Below are 26,475 nucleotides of genomic sequence, written 5' to 3'. Positions count from 1 at the left end.
CCTGATCATATAGGGGGTGAATTGCAACAACAGAGCAAAATCTCTTGGGACGTCCAAATCGCATTGTACATCGGCAAGAGGTCCTGCCATGATGGTTCCCCCTCTTCACCAGTAAAGTAACAAGATTTCTGACAGTGAATGTTGGAAACGCCATGAGAATAAATTTAAATCAAATTATCAGGATTCTGCGCCTGATATTCCCCCCTGTCAACTTCAGGGCATGCTGACGTGAAATATGACTTGTCTCCTACGGCATGCATCTAATGGGCAGACCCAGGGGTCAGTGCTAGGGGGCAGTTTTGGGGAGTGGGGTGCTGCGGGTGTTTTACTTTTAAGTTTCGGGATGGGGTGGCGAATGTGAAATTGAGGGATCCACCCTTTCCAATTCTGTTTACCAAGTGGCGAGCAATATGGCGGAGAAAGCCATTATTGGGGCCGACGGCATCAATGTCGCTTTTCCTGTCTCTTGCGGAAAATGGAAAAATACTGCCCGAGTTGAATGATGGAACATATCACCTAAATAAGCTCATCTCTAAAGTTATCAAGCTCAATGTTTGGACTACAGAATCAATGATGGTTGGAAGAAAGATGAGATTTAATTCTTGAAGCTTGCATTAAGTTTTCTTCTTAGAATAGTGTATCAGGCCAATGAAAGCGAGATCAGGGTGAGAATAGGAGAGTGAATAAAAATGTAGTTTGGATAAATTTTAGCCTACAACCTCTCAATGGTGTTAGACAGGGGCAGCCAGAATAATTTATTTGTATCAGACAATTAACATTATTTTACGAACACACAAAAGACAAAATACTAGTTAGCAGGATAATACATTAGTCAAAATGATTCTTAACTATTTATATCCACCTGGCACTTCATGACTGCTTTGAGACAGAGGCTGAATATTTGAACGACAATTTAAATAATAGTTGTCTTAAAATGGGCATGTTATAAGGTTACACTGGTTCTTTCTGCAAGGCAATCCATCAAATGGCAACAATAAGAATGATAACACTATTAAGAAGTGTGAGAAAATACAAAATGAGAAAAAGGAAGCTTATTCATCAAATCCTTTTTGTCCCTAGGCTGCTCTATAATGGACTCCATTTAATCTCCTGAGAAGGGTACAATGAGGTTGCTTTCTATACCACTACAGCAAATCAAACAACAGTCTTGGATGCCTGTTGAGACAACTGTCTTAAATGATATCTCCTTAAACCAGTTGCCTTCTTTAATGTAACAATTCATCATAGGTTAAGACAAAGGAGGTGTAGATCAGATGCTGCCCCATGGGATGTGGTGGTGTTATGTCTGTTGGGAAGCTTGATGAAATTTGCTGGTAGTAACATGTAATAGCTTACAATAAATCTCCTCATCTATCATGGGGGCAACTTTAGTCTTAAACACCAAATAGCTAACCGGGAGTAAATAAACCCTTGCTGAACATCTCAAGTATTTCAGGAAGCCATGTTAAACTTTCAGTGTTCATTTGCTGATTGAGATTGACTGACTACACTGTGTCTGTGAGAATGTCCAAGACACAGTGGGAGACTTTTTCAAGTATTCACCAACACTTTGTCAAACAATCTCGCAAGGCTTCAGCAAAATAGTAAATCCTGTGCTACTGGACCTCATTGGGCATCTTACAGAAGTCACCAGAAGAAAGGGAGTGGTTGAACATGATACCTTACGAGGGATCCCCCTTGCTCTGCATGATTAATTGGAGAAGGAGACTAAGCCAGACAGAACAGAGCCAGCACAAGAGGAACTGGAAGGCAAGGAGAGCTATGAGAAAGAAGTCCTATCTACCCGGGATATTTAGAGTTCCCTTATACACACATTATCCAAGATCGGTGCATTAGGAGGTTGTATCTTATTAAGGAGGTCATTACAAATATCTATGACCTTGTAGAAGGAAGATGTAGACATCACAGTACAACCAAGAAAATATATTTTTTTAACATTTAAAGTACACAAATCATTTTTTTTTAAATTGAGGGGCAAATTGGTGTGGCCAGTGCACCGACCCTGCACATCTTTGTGTTGAGGGAGTGAGAACCACGCAGACACGGGGAGAATGTGCAAACTCCTCATGGACAGTGACCCGGGGCCGGGATCGAACTCGGGTCCTCAGCGCTGGAAGACAGCAGTGCTAACCAACCAAGACTATATTACTGATGGACCATCAATTCACACTAGTCCAGTTGCAGAAGAGAACAGTGGTTTTAATAAGCTACGAAGTATGCCAGCCTGCTGCTGCTCCTGCACAGAGAGCTGGCCACAGGTCTGCCAATTATATACCTCCCCCGAGGGGTGGAGCCACAGCCAGAGCCAACAGAAGCATCAACACAACAACAGTAAGTAACAGTGAATAAGAACAACAGTGAACATATATATAGTGATGGATAACAGTCGGACGAATAACGAACAACGGTAAATATATAGTAGCAATACGTGGTTCACCACAATTACATAGAAACATAGAACAGTACAGCACAGAACAGGCCCTTCGGCCCTCAATGTTGTGCCGAGCAATGATCACCCTACTCAAGCCAACGTATCAACCCTATACCAGTAACACAACAACCCCCCCCCCCCCCATTAACCTTAATTTTTAGGACACTAAGGGCAATTTAGCATGGCCAATCCACCTAACCCGCACATCTTTGGACTGTGGGAGGATACCGGAGCGCCCGGAGGAAAACCACGCACACACGGGGAGGATGTGCAGACTCCGCACCGACAGTGACCCAGCCGGGAATCAAACCTGGGACCCTGGAGCTGTGAAACATTTATGCTAACCACCATGCTACCGTGCTGCCCCAAACCTGTGCCAATCACAGTGATATATAACTTCCCATACTACACTGGAGGTGTCATATTTCCAATTCTCTGGGAACTTCTCCATAGAACATAAGAACATAAGAACTAGGAGCAGGAGTAGGCCATCTGGCCCCTCGAGCCTGCTCCGCCATTCAATTAGATCATGGCTGATCTTTTGTGGACTCAGCTCCACTTTCCGGCCCGAACACCATAACCCTTAATCCCTTTATTCTTCAAAAAACTATCTATCTTTACCTTAAAATCATGTAATGAAGGAGCCTCAACTGCTTCACTGGGCAAGGAATTCCATAGATTCACAACCCTTTGGGTGAAGAGGTTCCTCCTAAACTCAGTCCTAAATCTACTTCCCCTTATTTTGAGGCTATGTCCCCTAGTTCTGCTGTCACCCGCCAGTGGAAACAGCCTGCCCGCATCTATCCTATCTATTCCCTTCATAATTTTAAATGTTTCTATAAGATCCCCCCTCATCCTTCTAAATTCCAACGAGTACAGTCCCAGTCTTCTCAACCTCTCCTCATAATCCAACCCCTTCAGCTCTGGGATTAACCTAGTGAATCTCCTCTGCACACCCTCCAGTGCCAGTACGTCCTTTCTCAAGTAAGGAGACCAAAACTGAACACAATACTCCAGGTGTGGCCGCACTAACACCTTATACAATTGCAACATAACCTCCCTAGTCTTAAACTCCATCCCTCTAGCAATAAAGGACAAAATTCCATTTGCCTTCTTAATCACCTGTTGCACTTGTAAACCAACCTTCTGTGACTCATGCAGTAGCACACCCAAGTCTCTCTGAACAGCGGCATGCTTTAATATTTTATCGTTTAAATAATAATCCTGTTTGCTGTTATTCCTACCAAAATGGATAACCTCACATTTGTCAACATTGTATTCCATCTGCCAGACCCGAGCCCATTCACTTAACCTATCCAAATCCCTCTGCAGACTTCCAGTATCCTCTGCACTTTTCGCTTTACCACTCATCTTAGTGTCATCTGCAAACTTGGACACATTGCCCTTGGTCCCCAACTCCAAATCATCTATGTAAATTGTGAACAATTGTGGGCCCAACACGGATCCCTGAGGGACACCACTAGCTACTGATTGCCAACCAGAGAAACACCCATTTATCCCAACTCTTTGCTTTCTATTAATTAACCAATCCTCTATCCATGCTACTACTTTACCCTTAATGCCATGCATCTTTATCTTATGCAGCAACCTTTTGTGTGGCACCTTGTCAAAGGCTTTCTGGAAATCCAGATATACCACATCCATCGGCTCCCCGTTATCTACTGCACTGGTAATGTCCTCAAAAAATTCCACTAAATTAGTTAGGCATGACCTGTCCTTTACGAACCCATGCTGCGTCTGCCCAATGGGACAATTTCTATCCAGATGCCTCGCAATTTCTTCCTTGATGATAGATTCCAGCATCTTCCCTACTACCGAAGTTAAGCTCACTGGCCTATAATTTCCTGCTTTCTGCCTACCTCCTTTTTTAAACAGTGGCGTCACGTTTACTAATTTCCAATCCACCGGGACCACCCCAGAGTCTAGTGAATTTCGGTAAATTATCACTAGTGCATCTGCAATTTCCCTAGCCATCTCTTTTAGCACTCTGGGATGCATTCCATCAGGGCCAGGAGACTTGTCTACCTTTAGCCCCATTAGCTTGCCCATCACTCCCTCCTTAGTGATAACAATCCTCTCAAGGTCCTCACCTGTCATAGCCTCATTTCTATCAGTCGCTGGCATGTTATTGGTGTCTTCCACTGTGAAGACCGACCCAAAAAACCTGTTCAGTTCCTCAGCCATTTCCTCATTTCCCATTATTAAAACTCCCTTCTCATCCTCTAAAGGATGAGGAGAGGATTATAAAAGATACGATTTATAATCATCTAGATAGGAATAATATGATTAGGGATAGTCAGCATGGTTTTGTGAAGGGTAGGTCATGCCTCACAAACCTTATCGAGTTCTTTGAGAAGGTGACTGAACAGGTAGACGAGGGTAGAGCAGTTGATGTGGTGTATATGGATTTCAGTAAAGCGTTTGATAAGGTTCCCCACGGTCGGCTATTGCAGAAAATACGGAGGCTGGGGATTGAGGGTGATTTAGAGATGTGGATCAGAAATTGGCTAGTTGAAAGAAGACAGAGAGTGGTAGTTGATGGGAAATGTTCAGAATGGAGTTCAGTTACGAGTGGCGTACCACAAGGATCTGTTCTGGGGCCGTTGCTGTTTGTCATTTTTATAAATGACCTAGAGGAGGGCGCAGAAGGATGGGTGAGTAAATTTGCAGACGACACTAAAGTCGGTGGAGTTGTAGACAGTGCGGAAGGATGTTGCAGGTTACAGAGGGACATAGATAAGCTGCAGAGCTGGGCTGAGAGGTGGCAAATGGAGTTTAATGCGGAGAAGTGTGAGGTGATTCACTTTGGAAAGAATAACAGGAATAAGGAATATTTGGCTAATGGTAAAATTCTTGGTAGTGTGGATGAGCAGAGGGATCTCGGTGTCCATGTACATAGATCCCTGAAAGTTGCCACCCAGGTTGATAGGGTTGTGAAGAAGGCCTATGGTGTGTTGGCCTTTATTGGTAGAGGGATTGAGTTCCGGAGCCATGAGGTCATGTTGCAGTTGTACAAAACTCTAGTACGGCCGCATTTGGAGTATTGCGTACAGTTCTGGTCGCCTCATTATAGGAAGGACGTGGAAGCTTTGGAACGGGTGCAGAGGAGATTTACCAGGATGTTGCCTGGTATGGAGGGAAAATCTTATGAGGAAAGGCTGATGGGCTTGAGGTTGTTTTCGTTAGAGAGAAGAAGGTTAAGAGGTGACTTAATAGAGGCATACAAAATGATCAGAGGGTTAGATAGGGTGGACAGCGAGAGCCTTCTCCTACGGATGGGGGTGGCTAGCACGAGGGGACATAGCCTTAAATTGAGGGGTAATAGATATAGGACAGAGGTCAGAGGTGGGTTTTTTACGTAAAGTGTGGTGAGGCCGTGGAATGCCCTACCTGCAACAGTAGTGAACTCGCCAACATTGAGGGCATTTAAAAGTTTATTGGATAAGCATATGGATGATAAGGGCATAGTGTAGGTTAGATGGACTTTAGTTTTTTTTTTCCATGTCGGTGCAACATCGAGGGCCGAAGGGCCTGTACTGCGCTGTATCGTTCTATGTTCTATGTTCTATGTTCTAAAGGACCAATATTTACCTTAGACACTCTTTTTTGTCTTATATATTTGTAAAAACGTTTACTGTCTGTTTTTATATTCTGAGCAAGTTTACTCTCATACTCTATCTTACTCTTCTTTATAGCTTTTTTAGTAGCTTTTTGTTGCCCGCTAAAGATTTCCCAGTCCTCTAATCTCCCAGCAATCTTTGCCACTTTATATGCTTTTTCCTTCAATTTGATACTCTCCCTTATTTCCTTAGATATCCACGGTCGATTTTCCCTCTTTCTTCCGTCCTTCCTTTTTGTTGGTATAAACCTTTGCTGAGCACTGTGAAAAATCGCTTGGAAGGTTCTCCACTGTTCCTCAACTGTTCCACCATAAAGTCTTAGCTCCCAGTCTACCTTAGCTAGTTCTTCTCTCATCCCCTTGTAATCTCCTTTGTTTAAACACAAAACACTAGGATTTGATTTTACTTTCTCACCCTCCATCTGTATTTTAAATTCCACCATATTGTGATCGCTCCTTCCGAGAGGATCCCTAACTATGAGATCATGAATCAATCCTGTCTCATTACACAGGACAAGATCTAGGACCGCTTCTTCCCTCGTAGGTTCCATTACATACTGTTCTAGGAAACTATCGCGGATACATTCTATAAACTCCTCCTCAAGGTTGCCTTGACCGACCTGGTTAAACCAATCGACATGTAGATTAAAATCCCCCATGATAACTGCTGTACCATTTCTACATGCATCAGTTATTTCTTTGTTTATTGCCTGCCCCACCATATCGTTACTATTTGGTGGCCGATAGACTACTCCTATCAGTGACTTTTTCGCCTTACTATTCCTGATTTCCACCCAAATGGATTCAACCTTATCCTCCATAGCACCGATGTCATCCCTTACTATTGCCCGGATGTCATCCTTAAATAACAGAGCAACACCACCTCCCTTACCATCCACTCTGTCCTTCCGAATAGTTTGATACCCTCGGATATTTAACTCCCAGTCGTGACCATCCTTTAACCATGTTTCAGTAATGGCCACTAAATCATAGTCATTTACGATGATTTGTGCCATCAACTCATTTACTTTATTCCGAATACTACGAGCATTCAGGTAAAGTACACTTATGTTGGTTTTTTTACCTCTGTTTTGAATCTTAACATCTCCAGTTTTATTCCTTTTGTTATTACTGGGCCTATTCACTGAGCTGCCCTCAGTCACTGTACCTTGTACTGTCGCCCTTTTAGATTTTTGACTATGTCTTCTCTGCCTTGCACTTTTCCCCTTATTTCCTTTTGCTTCTGTCCCTGTTTTACTACCTTCCAACTTCCTGCAGCGGTTCCCATCCCCCTGCCACATTAGTTTAAACCCTCCCCAACAGCTCTAGAAAACACCCCCCCAGGACATCGGTTCCAGTCCTGCCCAGGTGCAGACCGTCCGGTTTGTACTGGTCCCACCTCCCTCAGAACCGGTCCCAATGCCCCAGGGATTTGAATCCCTCCCTCTTGCACCATCTCTCGAGCCACGCATTCATCCTATCTATCCTGACATTCCTACTCTGACTAGCTCGTGGCACTGGTAGCAATCCTGAGATTACTACCTTTGAGGTCCTACTTTTTAGTTTAACTCCTAACTCCCTGAATTCCGCTTGTAGGACCTCATCCCGTTTTTTACCTATATCGTTGGTGCCTATGTGCACCAGGACAGCTGGCTGTTCACCCTCCCCCCCCCCCCAGAATGTCCTGCAGCCGCTCTGAGACATCCTTGACCCTTGCACCAGGGAGGCAACATACCATCCTGGAGTCTCGATTGCGTCCACAGAACCGCCTGTCTATTCCCCTTACGATCGAGTCCCCTATCACTATAGCCCTGCCATTTTTCTTCCTGCCCTGCTGTGCAGCAGAGCCAGCCATGGTGCCATGAACCTGGCTGCTGCTGCCTTCCCCTGGTGAGCCATCCCCCTCAACAGTATCCAAAGCGGTATATCTGTTTTGCAGGGAGATGACTGCAGGGGACACCTGCACTGCCGTCCTACTCTTGCTCTTTCTTTTGGTCACCCATTTTCTATCTCCCTCAGTAACCTTCACCTGCGGTGTGACCAACTCGCTAAACGTGCTATCCACGACCTCCTCAGCATCGCGGATGCTCCAAAGTGAGTCCATCCGCAGCTCCAGAGCCGTCAAGCAGTCTAACAAGAGCTGCAACTGAACACACTTCTTGCACGTGAAGGAGCCAGGGACAGTGGACGTGTCCCTGAGCTCCCACATCGCACACGAGGAGCATGACACGGGTCTGGGATCTCCTGCCATGTCTTAAACCCTTGGTAAACTTAAACAACTAGAATTTCAAAATAAAAATAAATAAATTAGACAATGAAAAGAAAAAGAGAGACTACTTACCAGTCACTTACCAGGGTTAAAAAGCACCTCCTCACACTCTGCACCGAATTACCTCACTGCACCAAATTACCAAGTTTCAATCCCCACTCTGGATGAGTCTCACTCCGGATGTGTCTCCTGGAAAAGTGCTAGCTTACTGTGTGCGCTGTCTGTCTTTTATACAGACCTCAGCTAACCGATGACTCAAATAGAGGAGGTCGCTGTTGCTCTATACTCAGAGGATTGACTAGATATCCTTTCCTATTGCCAGAGAAGATCAGAGGTAGGGGGGTCTAAGATTTGACAGAACTGCAGCATTCTTCATGATTTAAGGAATTATTGTGGCCACGTGAACCTCTCATTTAAACTCAGGTGTGCTTTTGAACAGGAAAGGATTAAATTCCCTCAATCTGCAGTTTGTCTTCCACTATTGGCTGTGCATCATGTCGGGAACAATGCATTGTTAATGAGACAGTTACGGTCCCGCCAATTTTTGAGCCCCAATTCAATGTGCATGGCTGGTTATCAAGTGACAAGGAAGCTCTCTGATATTTGGCTTACGACTCCCATGTGGAGCACCCAAAAACCAGCTTGATGCTAAATGGGAGGGTGTACTAGGAGAGCAGATAGAGGATGGGACTTGGGCAGGTGCCTTGGAAAGGGTTAACTCTTCCTCTTCATGTGCGAGGCTTAGTCTCATCCAATTTAAGGTGCTGCATCGGGCCCATATGTCTGTGACTCGGATGAGTAGGTTCTTTAGGGGTGAGGACAGGTGCACCAGGTGTTCGGGGAGTCCAGCGAATCATGCCCATACGTTCTGGGCATGCCCAGCACTGGAAGAATTCTGGAAGGGGGTGGCGAGGACGGTGTCGAGGGTGGTTGGATCCAGGGTCAAACCAGATTGGGGAGTCGCGATTTTTGGAGTTGCGGCGGAGCCGGGTGTGCAGGAGGCGAAAGAGTCCGGTATTTTGGCCTTTGCGTCCCGAGTAGCCCGGTGGAGGATCTTGCTGCAGCGGAAGGATGCAAGGCCCCCATGTGTAGAGACCTGGATCAGTGTCATGGCGGGATTTATAACATTGGAGGGGGTCAAATTTGCCCCGAGAGGATCAGTACAAGGGTTCTATAAACGGTGGCAGCCTTTTCTGGACTTTCTGACTCAAAGATAGATATCTTGGTCAATAGCAGCAGCAACCCGGGGGGGGGGGGTTCTTTATTTTTTCTATTTTTTCTATGGTTATTTAACTTAATATTGTGTTAATTGAATTTGTTGTTAATATGCTTTGTTGTTCTTTGAGGTTGGGCGAATGTTTATGACTGTTATTGTTGGTATTTTATTGCTGTTCGTTGTTATATAAATACAACATTTTTCAATAAAAATTATTTTTTTTTAAACTGAGGGCCAATCAACCACTTGGAATTTCATCGAGCAGACTATTGGGGTCCACAAGCAGAGATTTTAATGACTTTATTGAAAATGAGATGTTCTGCAGTCCTCAGTCAGGTAGGCTTCTCTATTCACAGTGATGTGGAGCATGCTCCATGACCTGGCAATCATAAGTGACAACCATAGCAACAGAACACCAGCCATTATCACCAGCAATTGTGCCAGATCATCAAGGTCAGGAGCCACAAGCAGAGGAAGAGTGGAGAAAATGAGGAAGCATTTGCTTCAGATTTGTTCATTAAATGTGCACAAATACACATTCAACTTGCTCAATCAATGCTGTCGTATTTGTTTTCAACAGGGCACATAGTCAGTGTTTCAGCAAATATTCCTGTCAATAAAAGATGCTCACTAAGCCTTGCATTGGTTAAAAGCATAATTCACAGTCAAATCTTTCATCATTATGCTCAATTGTCTTCTGCAATGAATTTATCTTTATGACCACTGGTTCCATTTCCATTCAAATACACTGAACACAGACACTGAATGCAGATAATGAAAATCAAGCAGAGATGACATAAATACCTTTCATTATCTTTGTTTCTTGCTCACTGAATAGCATTTCTGATGTTTTAGACATCTTGTCAGCTTCTATTTTTACCATTTCTTCACTCTCACCTGCAGAAATGTATTCCATTAATAAGATATAATCAAACCATGAGATTACTATCTATATTCAATGTTCATTAAGCAACTAAATTACCATAACGGCTGACAGAATTCAATCCTCAGGCTGTAAAAATAATGCTTGATCAACAGTGACAGTGACTGTAGTTTTCAGCGGAGATTCAATATTCTGAGAACCATTAGCTGCGTGGCTGCTTTTCAGGTAGTGAAAAGTAAATGATTCTGTGATTTTAAAGAGCTTGATGTACCACTTTCAAAGTTTCCTTTATTTTTCATGGGTTGTGGGCATGACTGGAAAAGCCAGCATTTTTAGCCCATCCCTACTTGCCCGTGAGCTGAGCGATTTGCTGAGCCATTTCAGAGGGGCAGTTCAGAGTAACATGTAGACCAGGCCAAATAAGGGTGGTAGATTTCCTTCCCTAAAGGACACTATTGAACCAGATGGGTTTTTACAACGATTGATGATAACTTTATGGCCATCATTACTGAGTCTAGCTTTCAATTCCAATTTTTTTTAATGAATTGAATTCAAATTCTACCAGCTGTCATGTTGGGATTTGAACTCACATCACCAGATTCATTAAATTAGATTATTAGTCCAGCAATATTACCACTACACCACCATCTGCCCTTTTTGTTTGATGTGAATGAACTCCTTATATTCATATTGTTCAACGCCATTGTGTAAATATATTCTTGATGAATGATTCATTTTCATGCATTTCCAAGGATGTGGGTTACATTAGCAAGGCTGCATTTATTTCCCATTGTTAAGATCTCCGCTAATGTTAAATGTGAGGGTATCCCAAATTCCAGAAGGGTAACTTGGAACACCAGTTCGGAGTGGTGCATGTTTTATCTGATATAATGTGAGGAATGGTGTACAATCCATTGAAAAATAGAAACATAGAAAATAGAACAGTACAGCACAGAACAGGCCCTTCGGCCCTCAATGTTGTGCCGAGCCATGATCACCCTACTCAAACCCACGTATCCACCCTATACCCGTAACCCAACAACCCCCCCCTTAACCTTACTTTTTTAGGACACTACGGGCAATTTAGCCTGGCCAATCCACCTAACCCGCACATCTTTGGACTGTGGGAGGAAACCGGAGCACCCGGAGGAAACCCACGCACACAGGGGGAGAACGTGCAGACTCCACACAGACAGTAACCCAGCCGGGAATCGAACCTGGGACCCTGGAGCTGTGAAGCATTTATGCTAACCACCATGCTACCCTGCTGCCCCGAACATAGAGAATAGGAGCAACAGGAGGTTATTCAGCCCTTCGAGCTTGCTGCGCCATTTATTATAATCATGGTTGATCATCCAACACAATAGCCTAATTCCACTTCCCCCCATATCCTTTTATCCTTTTTACTCTAGTGAAATAACTAATTGCTTCTTGAAAACATACTGGGCGTGATCTACTGGTCAATTCACGACGGGCGTGAAAACGAATGGGCAGATAGATCGTGGGTGAGGCCAAAATCGGGAACCACGCCTGGCGGCGATTGGTTTCTGATCTAATTGCCGCGCTCCCATTGGGGCTGGTTTAGCTCACTGAGCTAAATCACTGGCTTTTAAAGCAGACCAACCAGGCCAGCAGCACGGTTCGATTCCCGTACCAGCCTCCCCGGACAGGCACCGGAATGTGGCGACTAGGGGCTTTTCACAGTAACTGCATTGAAGCCTATTTGTGACAATAAGCGATTTTCATTTTCATTGGCGAGATTCGGATCCCACTGCAGCTTGGGAAGCAATTAATAAACGCCAATCAAGGCCAATCTCCACACCATTAATGGGAAGAACCCCCTATCGAATGGCTGCCTGTTATCCAACTGCCTCCCAGCGAGCGGTCACGTGGGAGCCGTTTAGTACACCTGTTTTAAAAATGTGAGGCTAACAGAAGCTAGCGGAATGGCTGCTGTGGGGATCCGAGGAGGTGAGTAGCCATCTTCAAAATCAGATAGTCAGCCCAGGTGCATTGGGGCCACTGCCCAGTACGCGGGAGGGAGAAGGGAGCCTACGGGGGTGGGACAGGGGCACAGATGGTCCATCACCCATTGGCTCAGCATGCCACCCCCGGATCGTGTATACCCAAAACAGCAGCTGCCTGCCTGTCCCACTTAACATTCCCATTACAGAGACCTATCCTTTGTATTATGGTGAAGGTCACTTTAACTCCCACTGACTATGGTGGCCGCATGACGCATGGTTGAAGGCAAATAATGTGAGCACTTCACAGCTTCCAAATGGATTCCTATGGGTGCACATACCACGAAACAGGCGGTTGTTACTGCCTAATGTCATGGGAATGTGACTTTAAGAAAAGTTTGTCTGCTCAAGTGGCTGCAGTGATATCAGAGTGTGGGTGGAGCTGAGCGCTGGCACTGCTTTTCAGTTTCGCTTTGAGGAAAAGCTTGGGTGTGTCTATGTCTTTTGGTTTCGTTTCAGTGTTGGAGCTGCAAATAAGGTGTAATGTTGTTCTCTCTGCCATGTTAAGACTATCTCTTGATCATTTGGTGAATTCAGAGTGATAAATGCCCTCAGTAGAGAATTTAAACCTAATGTGCTTTTGTAAAAAGGATTTTTGTCTTATGCATGTTAAAAGGAAAGTTTAAGGATTACTTAGAATGTTGTATTCTTGGGTGGGGGTGTATTTGAATTATGGGTGCTAAGATGTTCACTGTGTGTTTTATGGGTTCATCGAATAAACATTGTTTTGCTTTAAAAATTATTTTTAAATTTCTGTTGCACCACACCTGTAGAGTGGCCCATACCACAATCTAGTAAAAGTTGTGGGTCAGGTGAACTCCATGATACACTTTGGGGTTCTCTAAACCCTGGCCCATAACACTAGCATCCCAATCAGGCTGCCAGGCCTGAACATTTGCCTAAACTCCGGAGGCATCAACACCACAGAGGCAGCAGCCAACATTCCAACACCCAAGGGCTGGGCCACTACACTGGGGCATCCCCGTGACCAGAGGGTGGGCGTATGGAATGGGGAGGACCAGCGTCCAGTCCAGGTAATGTTTCCAAAAGCAGTCCAGAGTACAGGGTCTGGGGTCCATTACCGAGTGGCCTCTGCTGTGGCCAGGGGTGCATGTGGAGGGTATGTTTGATGGCATCATGGTGGATGGCAGAGAATGTGAGGGTGGGGGAGAACTAGGGGACCCTCGGGGTGGAACCTATAGCTGATCGTCAGTCACTAACCCTCTTCGATTCCTTAAATCGCATTATGGATGATATTGTGGACGCCGCAGAAACTGCCCTCTGGGTACTACTGGTAGGCCAGGCAGCTAGACGCCGGAGAAAGTGCCGGCAGCAGTGTCAACAGAGGCTCAAAGTGGTAGCCTATGTGCAGGATCCCACAACACACCCTGAGGACCCAGCCACCCATCAGGCTAGGGAGGAACCCAGAGAACCCTCACCCCATCACACAAACCATCCCCCCACAACCATATCCCCCCTTCACCCCCAACCTCCATTGCCCTGTTCCACCCTCCCAGGGTCTGTGTTTCATCACTCCAGGGTGATGAACCTGGTTCGGCATTGTTAGCAGGTCAATCTGATAATAACCCTCTCTGAGCTGAGCTTTGGTGCTCCTCAATCTATGCCATATTCTGACTCCTGTCTGTCTGCTGAATGCAAGCACCCCATCATCTGCACATAGTATGTCTTTGGGATTGGGGTGGGGGCCCAGGGCCCAGGCCTAGTAGCAGAGAGCCTGGTGGTCTTGGGCTTGGGGAGGGTGGAGGGCAACTGTGGGAGGGGGGTGTAGACTGGCCAGAAGTGCGGAATAACATGACGGACGCTTCACATGTCTCGGGTATAACGTGTTTTAATGGTGTACAAGTACGAAAGTACTTCTACTAGTACTTCGCCTAGCTTCCGATGCTGCCGCCCCCTCTCAACCCCCCTTGCCCTCTCAGTGCTTCTCAATGTACTTAGCCCTCCATGCTCTACTGATATGAGTAGGTGTGCTCCCAGGATACAGATCAGGGGTGGAAACAGCCTGCTGCTTACCGCATCCTGTGGCCTTTGATGCCCCTGGCAGGCATCCTCTAGAGGACCTGGAATCGGTGGTCCCCTGCCGTCTTTGTGGTGGAACATGCCTTGCCACCTTGTTCCATATGCTGACCCCGATATCCACAGTTGTTGGGGGGGGGGGGTGGATTCAGAAGAGCTGGCAACTGCCATTGTCTCCCTATTGGAAGGCTCCAGGTCAGCCTCCATTGCTCCCTCCTACCAATCGGTGACTGTATGGCACTGGGGTCACCTCAGGACAGAAGGACAGCTGGATTGAGATCCGGATGCACCTACGCCATTTGGCTCTGTCAATCCTGGTGGCTTCCCAATATCTGCACCATTGTGTCAACGTCCTCGATGAAGCCCCTCTACAAATGTGCCATGTTTTGCAGTGCCTTGCCAATAGAACATAGAACATAGAACACTACAGCGCAGTACGGGCCCTTCGGCCCTCGATGTTGCGCCGGCCTGTGAAACCATCTGAAGCCTATCTGACCTACACTATTCCATTGTCATCCATATGTCTATCCAGTGACCACTTAAATGCCCTTAAAGTTGGCGAGTCTACTACTGTTGCAGGCAGGGCGTTCCACACCCCTACTACTCTCTGAGTAAAGAAACTGCCTCTGACATCTGTCCTATATCTCTCACCCCTCAATTTAAAGCTATGTCCCCTCGTGTTGGTCATCACCATCCGAGGAAAAAGACTCTCACTGTCCACCCTATCTAACCCTCTGACTATCTTATATGTCTCTATTAAGTCACCTCTCAGCCTTCTCCTCTCTAACGAAAACAACCTCAATTCCCTGAGCCTTTCCTCGTAAGACCTTCCCTCCATACCAGGCAACATCCTAGTAAATCTCCTCTGAACCCTTTCCAAAGCTTCCACATCCTTCTTATAATGTGGTGACCAGAACTGCACGCAGTACTCCAGGTGTGGCCGCACCAGAGTTATGTACAGCTGCAGCATGACCTTGTGGTTCCGAAACTCAATCCCCCTGCTTATAAAGGCTAGCACACCATATGCCTTCTTAACAGCCCTATTAACCTGGGTGGCAACTTTCAGGGATTTATGTACCTGGATGCCGAGATCTCTCTGTTCATCTACACTACCAAGAATCTTGCCATTAGCCCAGTACTCTGCATTCCTGTTACTCCTTCCAAAGTGAACCACCTCACACTTTTCCGCATTAAACTCCATCTGCCACCTCTCAGCCCAGCTCTGCAGCTTATCTATGTCCCTCTGTATCCTATAACATCCTTCAGCACTATCCACAACTCCACCGACCTTCGTGTCATCTGCAAATTTACTAACCCATCCTTCTACACCCTCTTCCAGGTCATTTATAAAAATTACAAACAGCAGTGGCCCCAAAACAGATCCTTGCGGTACACCACTATTAACTGAACTCCAGGATGAACATTTGCCATCAACCACCACCCTCTGTCTTCTTTCAGCTAGCCAATTACTGATCCAAACCGCTAAATCACCTTCAATTCCATACTTCCTTATTTTCTGCAATAGCCTACCGTGGGGAACCTTATCAAACGCCTTACTGAAATCCATATACACCACATCAACAGCTTTACCCTGATCCACCTGTTTGGTCACCTTCTCAAAAAACTCAATAAGGTTTGTGAGACATGACCTACCCTTCACAAAACCGTGTTGAGTATCGCTAATCAACTTGTTCTTTTCAAGATGATTATAAACCCTATCTCTTATAACCTTTTCCAACATTTTACCCACAACCGAAGTAAGGCTCACAGGTCTATAATTACCAGGGTTGTCTCTACTCCCCTTCTTGAACAAGGGGACAACATTTGCTATCCTCCAGTCTTCCGGCACTATTCCTGTCGACAAAGACGACATAAAGATCAAGGACAAAGGCTCAGCAATCTCCTCCCTGGCTTCCCAGAGAATCCTAGGATAAATCCCATCTGGCCCAGGGGACTTGTCTATTTTGACATTTTCTAAAATTGCTAACACCTCCTCCTTTGAACCTCAATTCCATCTAGCCTGGTCGACTGAACCTGAGTGTTCTCCTCGACAACATTGTCTTTCTCCAGTGTAAACACTGACGAAAAATATCCATTTAACGCTTCCCCTATCTCCTCTGATTCCACACACAACTTTCCACTACTATCCTTGATTGGCCCTAATCTTACTCGAGTCATTCTTTTGTTCCTGATATACCTATAGAAAGCCTTAGGGTTTTCCTTGATCCTATCCGCCAACGACTTTTCGTGTCCCCGCCTCGCTCTTCTTAACTCTCCCTTTAGGTCCTTCCTGGCTAACTTGTAACTCTCAAGTGCCCTAACTGAGCCTTCATGTCTCATCCTAACATAAGCCTTCTTCTTCCTCTTGACAAGTGCTTCAACTTCCTTAGTAAACCACGGCTCCCTTGCTCGACAACTTCCTCCCTGCCTGACAGGTACATACTTATCAAGGACACGCAGTAGCTGTTCCTTGAAAAAGCTCCACATTTCGATTGTACCCATCCCCTGCAGTTTCCTTCCCCATCCTATACCTCCTAAATCTTGCCGAATAGCATCATAATTGCCTTTCCCCCAGCTATAATTCTTGCCTTGCGGTATATACCTATCCCTGCCCATTGCTAAAGTAAACATAACCGAGTTGTGATCACTATCACCAAAGTGCTCACCTACATCTAAATCTAACACCTGGCCGGGTTCATTACCCAGTACCAAATCCAATGTGGCCTCGCCCCTTGTTGGCCTGTCTACATACTGTGTCAGAAAACCCTCCTGCACACACTGCACAAAAACTGACCCATCTATAGTACTCGAACTATAGTATTTCCAGTCAATATTTGGAAAGTTAAAGTCCCCCATAACAACTACCCTGTTACTCTCGCTCCTGTCAAGAATCATCTTTGCAATCCTTTCCTCTACATCTCTGGGACTATTCGGAGGTCTATAGACAACTCCCAACAGGGTGACCTCTCCTCTACTGTTCCTAACCTCGGCCCATACTGCCTCAGTAGACGAGTCCTCAAGCGTCCTTTCTACCGCCGTAATACTTTCCTTGATTAACAATGCCACACCCCCCCCTCTTTTACCATCTTCTCTGTTCTTACAGAAACATCTAAATCCTGGAACCTGCAACAACCATTCCTGTCCCTGCTCTACCCATGTCTCCGAAATCGCCACAACATCGAGATCCCAGGTACCAACCCATGCTGCAAGCTCACCCACCTTATTCCGGATGCTCCTGGCGTTGAAGTAGACACACTTCAAACCAGCGTCCTGCTTGCCGGTGCCCTCTTTCGAACTTTTAACCCTATCCCTGACCTCACTACTCTCAACATCCTGTACACTGGGTCTACAATTTAGGTTCCCATCCCCCTGCTGAATTAGTTTAAACCCCCCCGAAGAGCACTAGCAAATCTCCCTCCCAGGATATTGGTACCCCTCTGGTTCAGGTGAAGACCATCCTGTTTGTAGAGGTCCCACCTACCCCAGAATGAGCCCCAATCCCCAATGTCCACCTGCATCTGGAAAATGGTCCTCAGCGACAGGGACATGCTCTGGAGTGCCTCAGCAATGTCCTCCTGAGTCTAGGACATGCTGCACAGCACCCCAGCAAGGTCCAACTGAGACTGGGACAAGTCCCCCAGTGATTAGGACATGCTCCATAGCGCCTCGGCAAAGCCCAGCTGAGAATGGGACATGCTCCGCAGCAACTCGGAAAGGTCATGTCCTCCAATGACCGGACATGGTGTCAAGGTGCTCAGCCCTGGCCGTCATTGAGTGAGCCACGCCTTGGACCCCACCACCTATGCTACTGACATCATGCTCCAGGCTCTCCACGGCGGTCGCCGAGCAGTGTTGGCTTCAGTGCCATACAGTGCCGGTGCTATCTCCTGCACCTTCAGCCTGTGAGACTCCTGCAATCGGCAACGGATCCGCTGGCGTGTTGCTGACATCCTCCTCTGAATTTCACGGAAGCATCCTATCGACTGCATCCACTCCGGGATGGCGTGGTCCAGAGGCTCAGCATCTGACTGTGACTCAGCTGGGTCCTGGGATCCAGTAGACCTGCGACTACTGTCTCCCCTGGACATTCCTGCCTCCACCTGATGTGCAACTGCAGCTATGTGGTGCTCACCAGATCATGCTCCAGAAGCCTGTCCGCTATTTTCGAGGTGTGTGCCTCTACACGGGTGGAAGGTGGAGGTCACAGCTGTGACGCCTCAATGGTGATATTCTCAGAGCTATCAGCTCGTCAGCAGGAAATCGCTCTGAGTGTGGCATCGGTGGGGTGCAACGCCCGGAGACCAAAAACCACGTCAAACTGACATTGAATAGCGGGGTGATTCTCAACACTGTAGACATTAAGGAGCACCCTGCTGAAGACTCCCGTAAGAGGACTTAGTTTTAAGTCAACTGAATCACGCCCTCTGCCTTTCCTAAGTTAAGGTTCCACAATTACACTGTTTCTTTCCTTTTGATGTTATTCACCCTGTTGAATTGGTTTTTGACAGGTACGTATCCATTTCCTCATCTCTTCGCTGTGAAGGTATCACAGCTATAGGTACACTGTTTTGTCCCATCACATATGTAAATTGTTTTCCACTGATAGGCGAATTTGCATCTCATAATTTGTCCAAACATCTGCCTCTAAACAACTCCCCATTTTATAAAAGCAAATTACTGTGGATGCTGGAATCTGAAACCAAAGAGAAAATGCTGGTAAATCTTAGCAGGTCTGGCAGCATCTGTAGGCAGAGAACAGAGCTGACGTTTCGAGTCCAGATGACCCTTTGTGAAAGCTGAACTCCTCATTTTACTTTGTTTCTTTAATCTTAATTTTCCCCAATTCTTAACACCCATCCATAGTTATCCTGACAAGATGAGATGGTGATTTTGCATGAACAGCTGTGCTGTGCTTCTGTGATGGTTCAAGATAGAATCAGAGGGGATGAATGACGGTTCTGTTCAAATCTGGGTTGTGTTAAACTTGGAGTTGATGATGTTCTTGGTTTAAAGTGGAAACACATGCTAAGTGGAATAACTTGTCACAAGGAGATTGGTAAATTCAAAGAGAATCTGTAATAGAGTACTCAATAGGCAATCACTCGTTAAAATGATATTCCAAGGTTAGGCATCAATCAGTTCTACTTTGGTTTACATGCCCATTTGGCCTGATTGATTCTCCAGTATAAATAACTTTCAATTTTCAATTCTAACCTTATTTCTGTAATGATGTTATAATGATTCATAGCACCAGATGCCAAGATGAAGATTGTTCCATTTGTAGAAAAGACAAATTGTGTGCATGTCAAATTGAAAGGGTTTGAGGCAATTGAATTGAGAGTGTTGCAGTGTGAAGACCAAAAGCTAAGCTGGCCTGGAGCGTATTAAAGCCATCTCACACCACTTGTATCATTGCCAAGACTGAAGGAGTCGGTGATGAAGAGGTGACATGCCAGAATGAAAGAGAAGGGACATGTGGGTGTAGTATTACACCACCCGAGGAGAGTGTGCAGTCAATGGCGGAGCAGAGGGATTTGGGTGTCTTTTTCATGAATCGCAGAAAGTCGATGTTCAGGTACAGCATGTAATAAAAAGGGCAAATGGAATTTTAGTGTTTATTGCAAAAGGACTTGAGTATAAAAGTAGAGAAGTATTGATGTAATTATATGGGGTGTTGGTGAGACCACATCTGGAGTATTATGTCCAGTTTTGGTCTCCTTATTTGAGGAAGAATGTGGTGGCATTGGAGACAGTTCAGAGGACGTTCACCAGATTGATTCCGTGGATGAAAGGGTTGACGTATGAAGGGAGATAGGCTTAGACACGATGGAGATTAGAAGAATGAGAGGGGAACTGATCGAAGTACATAAAATACTAAGAGGGATTGATAAGGTAAACATAGACCAAATGTTCCTCCTTGTACAGAAATCTTGAACAAGAGGTCAGAGAAAAAGAATGAGCGGCAGTAGATTTAAAACTGAGAGATGGAGGAACTGCATCTTGCAGAGGGTGGTGAATTTGTGGAACTTGCTGCCTCATAGTACGATGGAGTCGGAATCGTTAAATGGTTTCAAGAAGGAGGTAGATATATTTCTGATAAAACAAACTGGGTTAAAGGGATATGGGGAACAGGTAGGGAGATGGATTTCAGACCAGGAAGAGATCAGCCATGATTGAATGGCCGAGCAGGTTCGAAGGGCTGAATTGCTTTCTCTTCTCTTAAAACTTTCTACCTATGTAACTGCAGCCCCACGGTGCCCCGGAGTCACAACAAGGGTGAAATAACCAATAACTCTAAGAAAAATACTCAAAATCTTTGGCCTTGACTGCCCAATCATTACAGTCACCAGGTTTGTAAGATGAAGTGCAATTCCTGCATATTTATACCAAGAACTATAATGAAATATGCAGTAAATACAGCTGATTAACAAGCTAATACATACTACCTACTTTAACTGTTCCACTCGACCCACACAAGACAGATATACACAGAGGGGTGAAAATGGTAAAATAATAAGGATGAATGTCAAAAGATGAAAATCTTTGGGTGCGATTAAATGGAAAGGTTTCTCAGTGTCATTTATAGTGGGTTTTGCTGGGAGTTTCCTGTTGGGGCTTTCCTCACAACTACCTAACCACAATTGCTCACTTTTTTGGGCCCTGGGGGGTTTCTTACCAGTTTAGCCCACACTTGGGGTGCGATCTACCTGCTGTTCATGACGGCAGGATACTTTGGTCCAATGCCGGTGCACAGGTTTCCTGGCGATGAGAGGCGCAGTCATTAGGAAATGCCATTGACAATGCCGGGGTCGGTAAATCCCACTGGAGGGCACCATCACCGCCGAAGAACACACGAGGGGTTGGTTGGTAAATCCTGTGCTTAGTATTCTCTTCATCACTGGAGAGCTCAACCCACTGGCCAGGCCAGCTCCTCAGAGTTCGGGCCACCATTTTGAGTGAGCTTTTGGATCCCCACCCTCCACCCAACCATTGGCAATATCACCCCTGCACACATGGAGGGTACCCTAAACCCCTCCAAGTGACAACTTGCTATGGGGTTACTGAGTGCCCCCACACCCCCCTTAAAGGCCCCTCTTCCAGGACCACACCCATTCACCCCCAACCTCCCAGAGGACCCTCCGTACCTGTCATGTACAGCCCCCCATGCATCATACTCGCCCTCCATTCTCCTTTCATGGGCACAGCTCCCCCTTAGTACCAACCTTGGCAGTGCCACCCTGTCACTCAGGATCCCTGGCACTGCCACCATGATGATCTGGCAGTGCTCCAGCCAGCTTTGCGGTGCCACCTCGGCATCTTGGCAGTGCCAGGGTGATAACGTCAAGGTGTAAGCTGGGAAGTGCCCCCTACACCCCCCACCTAAACACATCCCCTCCCCAACACACCCCCACCTCACACACCCCGCCCCGACCCGACCCGCGATCTAATCACGTGTCCTGTGCCTTGTGGGAGCTGCTGGTGACGGGGTGGGCTCTTCCGGTTTCACCCAACCCCAGTCCCAGCCACAGCAGGATGGTCCAGTCCCAGATGGAGGTGGCCCAGACCCAGAGGGAGATGGCACAGTCACTGTCTGATGTGGCACAGACCCAGAAGGTGGTGGCACGGTCACTGCGAGTTGTGGCGCAGTCCCAGACGGAAGTGGTCCATTCCTTGTGCTCCATGGCCATGAGCTTTCAGACCCTGACCAAGGGCAGCAGGCTTCCAGGATTGGAAGAGCCAGGTATCAGGATAGACTCAGGGGTTAGCTCTTCACACACCCCTGCCCATGGAGTAGCCCGGGGGCCTTTGGGCTCCCCAAGGGAGAGGAGGTGATGGGGACGGTGCTGGTGACTCCCGCAAGGGAGGTGCCAGGACACCACAGCACCCCATACTCCCCTCTTCTTGTCCCTGCCTTATCTGGTGGGCAGCAGGCAGAACAAAGTGGAACCACACCATCTGGGACACCCAAGCAGCAGCCGGGCCTATCCAGGGTTGGTCACCCCAGAAGACTGCTGCCAGGGGATGCAGGTCACATGATGGCATCAGAGCAGGCAACTTCCACTCCTGATGTACTGTCTGGGTATCCACCTAGGCGTAGCATTAGGGTCTGTGAGGCCAGAAAATTAGACACCAGTTAAATTGGCACGCGTGCCGTGCACAGTTTAGTGATAGGAGCTAGGCACAAATCTGTATATATGTTTTCACATTAAATACCTGGGCACAATGTTACAACCTGCCTCAGTGCTCTGTCAGATGGGTGTGAGGGGTGGGCTGGTCTGGGATGGCAGCAGATGAACTGATGGTTTGCATGGTGTTATGGGCCAGGGCTTAGACACGCCAAAGTATATTATGAAGTTCACCTGACCAATAACTTTTATGTTAAATTTGTCGAGGATGAGCACAAAGGCCTTCGCTGCAGGTGTGATTCATCACACTTCCTGGACACTTTAATCAAAACAAGGTTTATTCTAAGAATGTAATTAACACATATATATCTATAAATACAGCAAGAACCTTTATCAATAACAAATATAAACACACTGCACAGCTACAATAACCTATGTATAACACTTAATGAATTCCCCCTTAACTGTTCCAATTCAATAACAAAATCCAATAAACCAAACCCCTTGTCAAGGGTGTGGTCCAGCAGTCTGTGTTCTCACTTGAATGGGATTGATCCTTTCCCTGAGATTCTGATCCAGTCTCAACCGGCAGATTCAAACTCCTTCCGGAAAGCAAACTGTGGGCTAGATTCTCCATTATTGAGACTATGGCCCCATGCCGGCATAAAAAAGGTGGAGCTTTACTCCTGAATTTCCTTCAAAAAAGTTAAACAAATTTGTTGCCCTGCACGGGGCTGGCAGGGACCCGGAGTGACTCTCGCAGCTTTTGTAGCAGATATGGGTCCCCACACATCTGGGCCAGAGGACGTGTATGTGCACAGTGGCGGCCTCCAGTGACCATGCCGTGCTCCATAGCGGACTAGGACCGCGGAATCTGATGGAAGAAAGAGACCCCCTGATCAGCCGCGAGCCCAAGCCTCAATCCCCACATATTAAATCCACAGCCGCTAGAAGGCACCCCCTGGTCTCCAATCTCCCCGGCCCCGACCAGGGCAGCCGTGGACTGAGTCCGCAGCCGCCATGCGAGCATGCCGACCGGCAATAGGTGGTTAGTTCCACTCCATCGTGAACCCAGCCGGTCGGGAGTGCAGGATTGCTGAGCGGCCTCTGGTAATGGCCCCCCGGCGATGCGCATACTCCACGATGATGCCGATCTTCAGTGCCCGGAGAATCGCCAAACCGGCGCCGGGCCCGATTATGGTGTCAAACTCGATTCACCGCCCCACACATTTTGCCATCGGGCTGCAGAGAATCCAGCCCTACATCTTTAAAGTTACCAAAGCAGTTAGCCACGACCAAATGTTTTTTTACTGGAACAATGTTTAGAATAAAAACATAAAAAGACAAGGAAAAAACACTTCTCTCTCCTGTTGTCCAAAACAGTCAAACTGATACTGAAACCCAAACGCTAAACCTCCTCTCACCTGACAGCCACAGCCCAATGTGCTACAAGCCACATGATAAGAGTCTAAACCTTTTTTAAAGGAACACTCACATGACTAATGGCCAGGGCAAGTTTCAGCTTCCAGCTCGGTTGGCCTGCTCATCAATTACTGCATGATTTTTTTCACAAATAGGGTTACTCGTGGTTCATTTCACTGATGTGTTCATCACTATGATGTTTATATTTTCATACTACTTTTAAATACATCATTGGCAAATTCTTCCCCATTTGGGGAGCACGGTAGCATGGTGGTTAGCATAAATGCTTCACAGCTCCAGGGTCCCAGGTTCGGTTCCCGGCTGGGTCACTGTCTGTGTGGAGTCTGCACGTCCTCCCTGTGTGTGCGTGGGTTTCCTCCGGGTGCTCCGGTTTCCTCCCACAGTCCAAAGATGTGCGGGTTAGGTGGATTGGCCATGCTAAATTGCCCGTAGTGTCCTAAAAAGTAAGGTTAAGGGGGGGTTGTTGGGTTACGGGTATAGGGTGGATACGTGGGTTTGAGTAGGGTGATCATTGCTCGGCACAACATCGAGGGCCGAAGGGCCTGTTCTGTGCTGTACTGTTCTATGTTCTATTGTTAGTTATGAATGGTAAAGGTATTTCATAGGATATTACATTAGTCCTGATAAAATGGTTCACTCTGAATATGTCACAAAAAGTCACCACTCTCAAGTGATTTCAATGTGCTACCATTCTGAACCTGAAGTGGGTAGACCTTTCTTAACCTTACTTCGATCTTTACTATTTAGAGAAACCAGGAAGCATATTAAACAATCCACTCCATATACTGTGGACATACACCAATGTCTAGTACCGCACACCTGAATGAATCTGCCACTAGAACACCTATCACTGGGCTAAAACCTCTGGTGATCAATACAAGTCTTTCTGACTGATGAGTATTGTCACCTTTCGCCTCTGATCCTTCCTCGTCATGTGATATTTGATAAACCCTTTTACTCTATTTCAGACAATTTGCAATGATATTTGAGCTTGTTTATCATTCCTCAGTTATTCCTGGGATTCATTCTCCAGCTGTAGTTGCCCAATTCCTTTCGCCTCTTAGAGCTGCCAAAGAGGTCTCCATCCTTATTTTTTTTTGTTTGAGGTTCTTCTTTCCTATGGATGCCTGCATCCCATCTACAAATGATCTTGAAATGCTGCCAGCATCAAATCCTCCATCTATTGTGTGACTGCATTAGTGCCAGCAAAGTAGCTGGAAATGATTGTCTTTTCAGAAATGTTTCTAAAGCTTCAGACATCTGTTCAAAAAGTATATTACATTATGAGAATCGAACTCCAGTCAAGACCAGGTGCCGATCCATGTTCGATACTTGAGCACAATCCGACAATTTGAAGGCACGCACTAAATTAGGGATCTACAAATAGAATTTCTGCAATCCGTTATATAGCCTTTTAAATTCCATTATATATACTTCTATGAAATAATCACCGTTTTTCTAAATTTAACAGGATCTGACCATGCTTCATATGCATTTATCAGGTCACCTTTCTTCAAATTTTCATTCATAAATATTCATAATTTATCCAAACCTTCTCCAGTGTCCAATTGATGAGCCATTAGCTCCCAAAATACTTTTCCAATGGGAAGCGAACGTGTCAAGACATACCTTTCTTTCTCTTTTGTAAGGATGTATCCCATATCTCCCCAGGTCATTCTTCCTTCAGGCATAAGGTTCAACTTCACAGAACAATGGTGGAAAATCATTCTTTATACTTAGTTTCAGCCATTCTTCTCAAAAGTAACCCTGGTAACAATCGTTTGCATGAAAAGGCATCTAACTTTCTAATCTTCACTTTGAAGATTATCCTCTGCTGCCAATTTTAATCGGATTCACGCCAGTTGGTGATGTTGAAAATGAGGCACAGCTGTTTTTTTTTCCTGGAGAGAGTTTATCTTGGTCAATACTACTAGTGTCCCAGCTACCCCCATTTTTAGGTGTACAAATACCCAATTTGCAACGTTACTGTAACAATATAATTGTCATAAAATCTTAACAATGTAATTGCCACCAAACCTTAAAATTGTAATTAATAGGACATTGACAGTACAATGTTGATGGTGAGCAGAGTATAAATCAGGAAATTAGCAGAGGATGTTACTGGAATAACACAATAATCATGGGAGGGGGGGCTTCAATATTCATGAAGGCTGGATAAACCGAATTAGCAAAAGGAGTTTGAAGGAAGAGTTCATGGAATGTATTCAAGATAATTTTATGGAACAATTATGTCAATGAACAAGCTAGTAAATGGAATGTTTTAGATCTATTGATCTGTAATACGACAGAGTTCATTAGTAATATTGTCGTAAAGAATTCTCCAGGAAATACTGATCATATTATGATAACATTTCACTAATTTGA

General features: G+C 45.8%; 1 long non-coding RNA gene across 1 annotated transcript in view; it reads right to left on the bottom strand.

Annotated features, from left to right (window-relative positions):
• Positions 1-26,475, bottom strand: part of LOC119972950 — a 133,737-nt gene that overhangs the window by 74,929 nt on the left and 32,333 nt on the right. Inside the window, exon 2 of the long non-coding RNA XR_005462189.1 lies at positions 10,382-10,474. This is a non-coding gene — a long non-coding RNA (uncharacterized LOC119972950). The remainder of the gene's footprint in view (positions 1-10,381; positions 10,475-26,475) is intronic.

This window comes from Scyliorhinus canicula, chromosome 10 (genome assembly GCF_902713615.1).
Source record: "Scyliorhinus canicula chromosome 10, sScyCan1.1, whole genome shotgun sequence".
NCBI classification, from domain to species: Eukaryota; Metazoa; Chordata; class Chondrichthyes; order Carcharhiniformes; family Scyliorhinidae; genus Scyliorhinus; species Scyliorhinus canicula.
Note: the sequence above shows the minus strand (reverse complement) of the source record. Positions and strands in the feature narration are given on the sequence as shown.